Source organism: Crocuta crocuta, unplaced genomic scaffold (genome assembly GCF_008692635.1).
Source record: "Crocuta crocuta isolate KB4526 unplaced genomic scaffold, BGI_CrCroc_1.0 scaffold610, whole genome shotgun sequence".
In the NCBI taxonomy this organism is placed as follows: Eukaryota; Metazoa; Chordata; class Mammalia; order Carnivora; family Hyaenidae; genus Crocuta; species Crocuta crocuta.
In genome coordinates this window covers 26,184-35,585 of record NW_027527456.1, presented here as the reverse complement: position 1 = coordinate 35,585, position 9,402 = coordinate 26,184, and positions in this window count along the sequence as shown.

Here is a 9,402-nt window from a genome sequence, read left to right as displayed (position 1 = left end):
TACAAGCCTTTCCCAAATAAAATAAGATAAAAACAGAGGAAGGAAAACCATAAGAGACTCTTAAATATAGAGAAGAAACTGAGGGTTGCTGGAGGGGAGGTGGGTGGAGGGATGGGCTGAATGGGTGATGGGCATTAAGGAGGGCACTTGTTGGGATGAGCACTGGATGTTTTATGTAAGTGATGAATCACTAAATTCTACTCCTGAAGCGAATACTACACTGTATGTTAACTAACTTGAATTTAAATAAAAAATGAAAAATAAAAGACTTTCCCATGTGTAGCCTGGTCCACTGCCGTGATATAGCTAATGATTTAGGTTGCATTACTACTGGCTAATGATTGGTAATGAAACAAGACGACAGATACCACTAGATCAAGGGGGAATGAGGTTGACCTTCCCAGCTATGTTCTCAAACTGGAACTGTTAATCTCTTCCTCATGGGCAGCCAGATTGAGTCCTCTTTACTGATGCTGGGTGAGACACGACTACTCTGAATTCTTATGACAGCAGTGTGTGAATGTGTAGGGAGAGAGGAAGAGCTCAAAATTAGCGTGTGTGGAAGCATCCAGGCTTGTGACTGTGAAATGTGGGAAGCCTGGAATCTCTTGGCTCTACTGTCTCAGTAGCCTGCCTGTTTCCTGAAAAAGACACAGGGGAGGAAATAATGGCTTCTGGGTTGATGACGAATTTGTCACAAGTGAATAAGAATTTGATCTTTCTCCAAAAGGTAGGCACCAGGCAGACATTTCTCCTTTGCCTGGCAAGGAGTTTCAAGAAGCAGACTCTAGCAACTCCTACCTTGATTCCTGATCATGCATTGCCAGGTCTCTGGGCCCCTTGTGGGTAGGGAGGGACTACACAGACATGCTCCATTCAGCTCCTCACCCAGGCCACCTACCCTCCCCTGTGGATCACGTTCTGCTGAGTGCTCTGGTGGACACTACAGGAGGAGATAAATATTCTTCGTCTTAAGAAATTCATATTCTCAGTGGGGATGTCACTTTTTTTAAAACATTTTAAGATTGAATTTTTGTTTCTTAAATAGTTTATTGTCAAGTTGGTTTCCATATAACACCCAATGCTCATCCCCACAAGTGCCATCCTCCATAACCATCACCTCCCTTCCCCTCTCTCCCACCCCCATCAGCCCTCAGTTTGTTTTCAGCATTCACGAGTCTCTCATGGTTTGCCTCTCTCCCTCTCCCCAACTATTTTTCCCCTTCTTCTCCCCCATGGTCCTCCGTTAAGTTCCTCCTAATCCACCTATACGTGCAAACATATGGTATCTGTCCTTTTCTGCCTGACTTATTTCGCTCAGCATAACACCCTCAAGTTCCATCCATGTTGCTACAAATGGTCAGATTTCATTCTTTCTCATTGTCATGTAGTATTCCATTGCTTATATAAACCACATCTTCTTGATCCATTCATCAGTTGATGAAGACTTAGGCTCTTTCCATCATTTGGCTATTGTTGAGAGTGCTGCTGTGAACATTGGGGTACATGTGCCCCTATGCATCAGCACTCCTGGGGGATATCACTTTTCAGTTGTTGAGTGTTTTGCTCATGTGTACATTGTTTTGTGGATTGTACTCAATTTTGGAGAAAGAGAGGAAAAAGTCTGGAAGAACCCAGAGTCCAGTATTGGAAATATAAATGAATACATGTGTTAGAGATGCTATTAGAGTATGAGACCAGATAAAATAGTTTGTCTTGGGAGTGAGTGTGGACACTGAGACTTAGGGTAGAAGACCCGTCTAAATTTCCTCTTAATCAGGTCTCCAAACCACAGGGCTATCACCTCACTCATTCTCATATGAACGCTAGAGGAGATAGTATCTCACTGAGACAGAATCAGTGGCCTTCAGGTATGTGGCTATGGACTCCCCCTGGGGAGGAGTGGGATAGGATTTGTTGGACCTCACTCAGAGGACCCCACACAGAGATGTGACATAGAAGATCTATAGCAATCTGGTGATATTATGCAAAAATGGCATCATTCCTTTACTTAGTCATTTATGGGGCAAATATTTCCTAAGCATTTATTGCATTCCTGGATGTGGGCTGAGGACTGGGAAAACACCAGTACATGAGACAGAATGACGCTTGCTAACACGGGGCTTGTTGTCTAATGACTTCCCTATGAAATGTAGACCTGTACTTTTCACTGACTTTTTGTTTCCTCCATGGTTAAAAGGATTGGGGTTCCTTAAATGTGTATCTAAGGTTGAGCATGAGTTTCAGATGAGAGACTCTCACAATATATTGGGGGCACAGAATGGATATTTGAGTTGGGATCCTTTTGAAAGACTTATATTGGGGATATCTGGGTGGCTCAGTTGGTTGAGTGTCTGACTTCAGCTCAGGTCATGATCTCATGGCTTGTGAGTTCAAGCCCCACATTGGGCTCTCTGCTGTCAGTACAGCAGAAATCCTCTGTTGCCTCCTCTCTCTGCCCCTCCCTCATCCTTTCTCTCTCAAAAATAAATAAACATTTTTTAAAAAGAAGAAAAAAGAAAGACTTATATTGGATTGTTGAGAACTTTGGTTTGCTTATTTGCCACCTTTACAGGCATATTTGCCTGTCTTTAGAACCCCTGAGAGTGAAAATTTTCACGGTTGTTTCATGGAAGCTCTTCTTATCCTCTGTGCAATTGTCCCACATCATGTACTCTTTCTCATGAGCAGGACATCAACCATACAAACCTAATTTCAGTGAGAGACCTACTTACGTTCTTTAAGTTTAACACTTTCATATGGGTTCTTAATTTCTCCCCACTCAGGATTTCTGATAATAACTTCTTTTTGTTAACATCAATCACAATTGTCATAGAACCATTGTTAGTAAATTACCTAAAATGTCTACACTTTATCCCTGTAATTGCCAATATGCCCATACAGCCATGGCTCTCAAAGTCTGTCTTTTCTCATAATTGCATGTTTCCTCATTTAGGGTCTGTATTTTGAATTTGGAAGAAATCTATATTGGCCATACTGACTTATTTGTGGTACATTACATCCCCATGACACATTTATTTTATAACTGGAAGTTTCTACCTCTTGACCCCACACTGACTTTTTAAATCTTCATGCTGGCATTTCTTTCTCCATATTTTAAATATTTGTCAAGTTTGTTTCAGACTGAGGCTCTACTTAAGCACCCCGAGCCAACCTCTCAGCAGGGTACATTTGGGCACCACCCGTGCAATGACCTGAGCATTTTAAGAGTCACATGGGGTGATTCTTTGTCCTTTACATTAAGAGAATACTGGAAATGCCCTGAATTAGAAAAATTCATGTGTGGTAGGCTTCCCCAAAGATATTCAGGTGTGAATCCCTAGAGCCTGTGAATGCTACCTTACACGGGAAAAAAAGACTTTGCAGATGTGATTCAGTTAAGAATCTTGAGATGGAGAGAGTATATGAAATTATCCAGGTGGGCCCTCAATGAAATAACCAATGTCTGTATGTGAGGGAAGCTGAGGTAGATTTAACTACAGAAGAGATGAAGGTGATGTGATGACAGAAGCAGGCATTAAAGATGGAAGACATGCCCACAAGCCAAAAAATACAGGTTGCCACTACAAGCTGAAGAAAGTAAGAAAACCGGTTCTTCCTCTGAGCCTCCAGAAAGCACGAGCACTGCCAACACCTTGACTTTAGCTTAGAAAGATCGACTTCAGACTTCTGACCTCCACAAATGTAAGGTAATAACATTTGTGTTGTTTTAAGCCACTAAGTTTGTGGTAATTTGTGAAAGAGGCAACAGGAAACTAATGCACCATCTAAGAACTGGGAAAGTCATCTAAGCAAGTTCAATTCACTCAGGAGAAAGCAGAAAAGAGACTATGAATATTATAAACTTAGCTCAAAACACATTTCCACTGAAAATTCACATATATATTCCCATTAATTTGACTCAGATATTGAGTGCTTATAAAATAATTCAGCCTTAAACAATTATAAAATCTGTGTATGAAAATAGCGAGCATGCCTCATTGCAGAAGAATTATCCTTTCAGCTTGGAAAAAAAAAATTATGGCATGAGCCATATACATGCACAGGAAATCATTCAAAAAATATAATGTTCATCATAGACCTAACAGAAGGACAGAATTCCAATGGGAATGGAATGAATGAATTGAAGGTAATGAATAGAAGAGTTTCTGCAGTCATCACTCGTCTCTTCATCAATAGGAAAGACTGTATTCTGAAGAGAAACCCAATGAATACACCATTTCTTTTGAAGTTTTTTTTTAAAATATTTTTATTTATTTCTAGACGAGAGAGAGAGACAGCGTGAGCAGGGGAGGGTCAGAGAGAGAGGGAGTCACAGACTGAAACAGGCTCCAGGCTCTGAGCTGGCAGTCAGCACAGAGCCCGATGCGGGGCTCGAACCCACGAACCGTGAGATCATGACCTAAGCGAAAGTCGGACGCTTAACCGACTAAGCCACCCAGGCGCCCCTCTTTTGAAGTTTTCAACATAAGAGTTAACTCTTTACTCAGTACAAGAGAATACACACAAGAGTCTATGAATGCAATGAATTTGGGAAAGTCTCAGAGATTTCCCTATACTTAGGAATCACGTGAAAACTCACACTGGAGAGTATGAAAATTAATAAAAGGAAACCTCATTTAGAATGGAGTTGGGGAGGCCAGCAGGGGAAGCTCTCATGCTCTGCCACTTGTCAATTACAAACCCAGTAGGAAGGGAGGAATCTTACAAACTAATACTATTTTACTATTCCAACAGGAGGAAGTTTTCTTTGTTCCCCAGCGATAGCCCAGCCAATAAAAGACAGTCATAGCTCAGCCGATGAGAAGCTACTATACTTGGAAATCCCTGTTTATTCCAATGGGCTTTTTGTTTATAAAAGCCTTCCCAGGGGTGCCTAGGTGGCTCAGTTGGTTAAGAGTCTGATTCTTGATTTCAGATCAGGTCATGATCTCATGGTTAATGGGATCAAGCCCTGTGTCTGGCTCTGTGCTGACAGCATGGAGCCTGCTTAACATTCTCTCTCTTCTGATCTCTCTGCCCCTCTTGTTCTCTCTCTCTCTCTCTCTCTCTCTCTCTCTCTCTCCTCTTCTCTCTTAAAGTAAATAAATAAATTTTTAAAAAGCCTCCCCAACTTCCCCTTTTCCTCTGTAAAAACGTATTCTTCTCCTTTGTACTCCAGACTTGCCTGTATTTTTGCTGCAACTTGCTTGTCTTGGATTGCAATTGTTTGCTATTCCCAAATAAACTCATCTTTTGCTGATAAAATAACTACAGCTTTGTTTTTAAGATTAATAGGAGAAATTCTTTGGATGTATTCAATGTGGAAAGACCTTTAGTGTAAGCATATCCATTAAGGCATACATGAGAATTCACAATAGAGCAAAGCGTTATGAATGAAATCAATGTGGAAAAATGTCCAGCAAAAATACTTACCTTAAAAAGCAGAAGAGACTCTGTAATGGAGAAACTCTATGGATATTAGGCTGAAAATACCTCTAGTTGTCCCACATCACTTAGGAGTCACACAAAAATTCACACTGGATAAAAAATCTTACAAGTGTAATCAACAAAGAAAACAGTTCAGTCTGAGGGCTCAGAATAATACACATTGGGGAAAACCCCTATGAATGCAAAATTTGTGGAAAGACTTTGGTGATTCCTTTTCCCTTGGGAAACACTTGAGAACTCATGCTGGAAGGAAACTAGGGATGCTTTCACTTACTGTGCACATGGGAACTTAAAATGGGAATGAGACCTTATAAATGTTATGGATACGTAATTGCCTTTGTCAGTATCTACCTTCAAAATGGACCACTAGGTCATTAATTTTTGTTCTTTTGCAATGTAAACATTTAAGACTATAAATGTCCCTTTAACTAACTCTTTAGCTACACCACACAAGGCTTATTATTTACTATTGCATTAGAATTTTGTTCTAAATATTGTCAAATTTCTATAATCATAACCTAAGTGATACATGGTTTATTTCAAATTTTATGTACTACTTAATATGTGTATATTTCAACTACATTTTTGTTTTGTAATACCAAGTTGTGTACAAAGAACATTATCTTTATTAAATTGATTCTTTGTTATTTGTTGGGACTTATTTTCTGCTCTAGTATGGCAAATACTTCTAGCTACTTATCTATTATCCATTCTCCCCTTCTGCCATGCTTAGAGAACACTGATTTTTCTCAGCTTAGTAAAGTGCACTATTATGAATAAGCTATCTCCCAGCTTTTAACAGTAATAAACAGACATTTTTCACCTTTGATTCTCTGTTTCCTGTGTTTCTCAGTTGGTTCTGAACTTGAGAGTGGATGAGATAGGTGTTATTTCTATATAGTTTATGTGTTCTCTGTCTACTAATATATTCATATTGTCTCCTGAATGTCTATATGGGGCTATTTCTTAACACAGTGCTGATTGAGTAGGCATCTCTCTGTGTGTACATCTGGCTCCAAAGAAGACATCCAGATGCCTGACAGACACATGAAAAGATGCTCAACATCACTCATAATCAGGAAATGCAAATCAAAACCACAATGAGATATCATTTCACACATGTCAGAATAACTAAAATTAAAAAAAAAACTCAAGAAACAACAAGTGTTGGTGAGACTGTGGAGAAAAAAGAACCCTCATGCACTGTTGGTGGGAATGCAAACTGGTGCAGCCACTCTGGAAAACAGTATGGAGATTCCTCAAAAAGTTATAAATAGAACTATCCCATAATCCAGCAATTGCACTACTAGGTACTTACCCAAAGGATACAGAAATAATGATCGAAAGGGTACATGTACCCTGATGTTTATAGCAGCATTATCAACAATAGCCAAATTATGGAAAGAGCCCAAGTGTCCTTTGATTGATAATGGATAAAGAAGATGTGATATATATATGTATATATATGTGTGTGTGTGTATACATATATACATATACACATATATATACACACACACAAATATACACACACATATATATATATACATATACATATACACATATATGTGTGTGTGTGTATATATATATATGTGTGTGTAATATTACTCAGTCATCAAAAATAATGAAATCTTGCCTTTTGGAATGACAAGAATGGAGCTAGACTGTATTATGCTAAGTGAAATGATACCATATGATTTCACTCACATGTGGAATTTAGGAAACAAAACAGATGAAACATATGGGAAGGGAAAAAGAGAAAGAGAGAGAGGGGAACAAACCATAAGAGATTCTTTTTTTTAAGTTTTTATTTATTTTTTATANAAGCAAGCTCCAGGCTCTGAGCTAGCTGTCAGCACAGAGCCTGATGCGAGGATAGAACCCACGAACCATGAGATCATGACGTGAGCTGAAGTCAGACGCTTAACCGAGGGGCCACCCAGGCACCCCAAATGGGTGATGAGTATTAAGGAAGGCACTTGTTATNATTTGGTATTTGTCCAAACCATAAGAGATTCTTAACTATAGAGAACAAACTGAGGGTTGATGGAAGAAGGTGGGTAAGGGATGAGCTAAATGTGTGATGAGTTTTTTTTTGTTTTTTTTTGTTNGCACACATGCACATACTTGCATATTTAATATACAGAGAAGGTTGGCACCCAAAAGCAATTTTGCAGAACATATGGGGAATTTATTTATTTGTTTATTTATTTATTTATTAGTTTATGCATTCATTTATTTATTTACTATATATCTTTTTTCTTTTTTAAAAATAGTTNAATAGTGGGGGAGAGAGAGGGAGAAAAACCATGAGAGATTCTTGAATGCTGAGAAAAATTTTTAAAAATAATAAAATGAAAGGAAATGATAGCCTTTAAGTAAAAACAAGAAAAGTTGAAAGTCAAAGGAAGGTGTAGTTATATTAACAGCAGACAATATAGACATTAAAGTCAAAATATTAAAAGAATAACTGCATAATGATAAAAAAGTTCAAATCACTAAAAAGACTTAATTCTAAAACCATATGCACTTAACATACGTATAATGGTCTCAAAACATACAAAACAAAACTTGACAGAAATACTAGGGAAAAATGGGAAATCTGTGATACCACACTTTACCTGTCTCAGCTGTCACTTGTGAGGATGCTGGGGAACAACCCAGATTTGATGCCTCTAGTGAACATCTTCAGGTATCACTGCCACACTTATAGATGTTATAGTGGGATCGAAGACAAGGTGTTGGGGCCAAAATGTATGGATTGTAAACTTGGCTCAATCACAGAATTTATAAAGATTCAGGCATAGAATCTAAACTCTCTAAATTACACCTTTTGGATCAGTAAAACGGCAATAATAATCCCTATTTCTTTTTAGTATTTAGTGGGAGAATAAATTAAATAGTGCATGTTTTGGAAAGTTTTTCTGCCTATCATTTCCCTAGTTTGTTCTGTCTGTGTGAAATACCAACGTTCAGGGGTATCTCTGTTCCATTACCCTTTTAGGTGCTCAGCAGCTCACTGTTCTTCTATGGGGGACTTATGAGTTTCCTGGGCCATGGAAAACAGGGTTTTCACATGAAGTTTTCACAATATGTACGACAGAGGTGACATATTTATCATAGCAGAATGTGGAAATGATGCTCACTTGTGGCCAGTTATGTAGGATGAGGCACTCCAAGTGTTTTCTCTCCTCCTCATTGCCACCCCCATGAGCTATGCCCCATAAGCCCTGGGAAAAACTGGACATGATCATGACCTGATTGGGATCTGGAGTACTCACGCCTAGATCCTTGGCCTCTTGCTATTTTCTAACATTTTCTATTCTCATCAGCTAAACAAGAAACTGGGCCTAAGACTTCTTATTGTCCAATCCATGTGATAACAAATCACAGAGAAGCCCTGCTCTGTGGGGTGATGACATCCCTTTACTTTGGCACGCTATTTAGGGAGCCTATTCTGGAAAACCTCTGCTCTGCTTTCCTGAAGTTGGTTAAACAAACAAACAAGCAAACAACAACAACCAAACTTGCTAAACTTTGCTTATCTGTTTATTTATTTTGCTACGTCCCCTGTATAAGCCACAAAGACCAAAGCTAGCTTCACAACCACACTCCTTTCCAAGTTGCACTTTCTTTCTCTTTCAGTGACTTCTGGCTTCCTGTTTTCCCTGCTAGATCACACAAAAGAAATCAAGGATGGAGTTATATTGAGTCTAATAAATCTGATAGTTCATTCACAATAGGGAAAAACAGGCAACAGTCCAAATTTCCATCAACTTGTGAATGGGTAGAGAAATTTTAATACATCCATACAATGGAATATTACTCAGCAATAAAAAGAAACAAAAGTACTAAATAATACAACATGGATGAATTTCAAAAGCATTATGCTGAGTCGAAGAAACCAGACACAAAATACTCCATATGTTATGACTCCAGATGTATGGATTCCAT